This window comes from Trichechus manatus, unplaced genomic scaffold, assembly GCF_000243295.1.
Source record: "Trichechus manatus latirostris isolate Lorelei unplaced genomic scaffold, TriManLat1.0 scaffold00039, whole genome shotgun sequence".
In the NCBI taxonomy this organism is placed as follows: domain Eukaryota; kingdom Metazoa; phylum Chordata; class Mammalia; order Sirenia; family Trichechidae; genus Trichechus; species Trichechus manatus.
In genome coordinates, this window is record NW_004443975.1 from 16,280,470 (window position 1) to 16,282,721 (window position 2,252).

At 41.1% G+C, this 2,252-nt stretch overlaps 1 non-coding gene across 1 annotated transcript; it reads right to left on the bottom strand.

Moving 5' to 3' along the window:
- Positions 1-575: 575 nt before the first annotated feature.
- On the bottom strand, positions 576-685 carry LOC111820481 (U6 spliceosomal RNA). Its single transcript, XR_002824037.1, has one exon. It is a non-coding gene; the product is annotated as a U6 spliceosomal RNA (small nuclear RNA).
- Positions 686-2,252: the final 1,567 nt, after the last annotated feature.

The window sequence follows — 2,252 nt, forward strand, 5'->3', positions numbered from 1 at the left end:
ATGATCTGACTTATGTTTTAAAAATATCACTCTGGCTGTTGTTTGAGAATAGGCTCTGGGGCAAAAAAGGTGAAAGTAGGGGTGCTGTTAGGAGGCTATTTCAGTTACTACCAGACAAGAAAGATGGAGTCTCCGACCGGGTTTTATCAGTAGAAATGGTAAGAAGTGGCTGTGTGATAACATATGTATCACAAAAAATGTACTGTTTCAATCAGTGGTAATTAAGTGTACAATTCAGTGTCATTAATCACATTCATCGTGCTGTGCCACCGTCACCACAAAAGCATGGAGTGCCACAAATTTGTGGCACAGTGGTTAAGATCTCAGCTGCTAACCAAAAAGGTCGGCAGTTCAAATCCAACAGCCACTCCTTGAAAACTCTATGGGACAATTCTACTCTGTCCTATAGCGTCGCTATGAGTAGGAATCAACTTCAAGGCAACAAGTTCAGGGCTACCTGACAAGCAATTAAACTGGTTGCTGTAGTGTCCACTCCGACTCATGGCAATCCCGTGTGTTTCAGAGCAGAACTGTGCTCCACAGTGTTTTCAATGGCTGTGTTTTTTTTTCCCCCCACAGGTTTTTCTCGACCTCCCCCAAATTTGTGTGTCATCCTTGTGCAGGGGCCATGGCCACCTGCTCTGTGTTGTTCCAGTTTTAGTGCGTGTGCCGCCAAAGTGGGCACCGGATGTATTTTTAAAATACAGCCAGAAGTATCGCTAATTAATTGCATATCGGCTGAAAGTGGACAAAGATCAGAGGTTTAGCTCTGTACATATTAACTTTGATATTCTTTTTTCGGATATCCAGGGGAAAGTATTCAGAAGACAATTGGATATGAGTCTCAGGTTTAAGTGAGAGGTCTGGGCTAGAGATATAAACGGAGGAGTCTTTGACATATAGTATTTAAAGCCACAGGGCTGTTTGAGACCACTAATGGAGTGTAGATGAAGAAAACAAAAGACCCGATACTGGGGAGTGATAGAAAAGGGCCAGAGAAGTGAGGGGAAAACCAGGAGAGTGCAGTGTCTTGGAATCAAGTGAAAAAACTATTTCAGGGAGGAGGGATTGATCAGCCATGTAAAAAATGCTGCTTACAGGTTAACTAAGAACATTTTGGATTTGGCTACATGGAAGTCGTTGATGACCTTAATATGAGGTCATCAATGCAGTAGAGTGGTGAGAGTGAAAGTCTCATTGGAATGTATTTAATACAGAATTTGCGATGACAACTAAATGTAATGCATGATCCTTGATTGGATCTTGAATTAAAAATACCACGATCACCATCAACACCACCACCACCAATTACAAAAAAAATCTGTAAAGGATATTATGGAGACAATTGAAGATATCTGAATACAGACTATTAAGTAATATTATTGTTATTAGTGGTAAATTTTCTGAATGTGATAATTATGTTATGGTCCTGTAGAAAAATAACTTAAGGATATACATGCTTTTATGGATTGAATTGTGTCCCCCCAAAATTTGTGTCTACTTGGCTAGTCCATGATTCCCAGTATTGTGTGATTGTCCACCATTTTGTCATCTGATATGATTTTCCTATGTATTGTAAATCCTACCTCTATGATGTTAACAAGGTGGGATTAGTGGCAGTTGTGTTAGTGAGGTAGGACTCAATCTACAAGATCAGATGGTGTTTTAAGCCAATCTCTTTTGAGATATAAGAGAGAGAAGTGAGCAGAGAGACAAGGAGAACTCATACAACCAAGAAACAAGAGCCAGGAGAATAGTATGTCCTTTGGACCCGGGGTCCCTGCACTGAGAAGCTCCTCAACCAGCGAAGATTGATGACAAGAAACTTTCTCCAGAGCCAAGAGAGAGGGGGAAAGCCTTCCCTGGAACTGATGCCCTGAATTTGGACTTCTAGCCTACTAGACTGTCAGAGAATAAATTTCTCTTTGTTACAGCCATCCACTTGTGGTATTTCTGTTAGAGCAGCGCTCGATAACTAAGACACATGCTAAGTATTTAAGAATAGTTTGATGACTGTAATTAACTCTGAAATGGTTCAGCTGAAAGAATGTGTGTGCATACACACACACACAAATTTATGTGTGTGTGGAGACCTGGTGGCGCAGTGGTTGAGAGCTAAGGCTGCTAACCAAAAGGTCCATAGTTCAAATCTACCAGCTGCTCGTTGGAAACCCTGTGGGGAAGTTCTACTCTGTCCTATAGGGCTGCTATGAGTCAGAATCAACTTGACAGCAATGAGTTTGGTTTTTGTT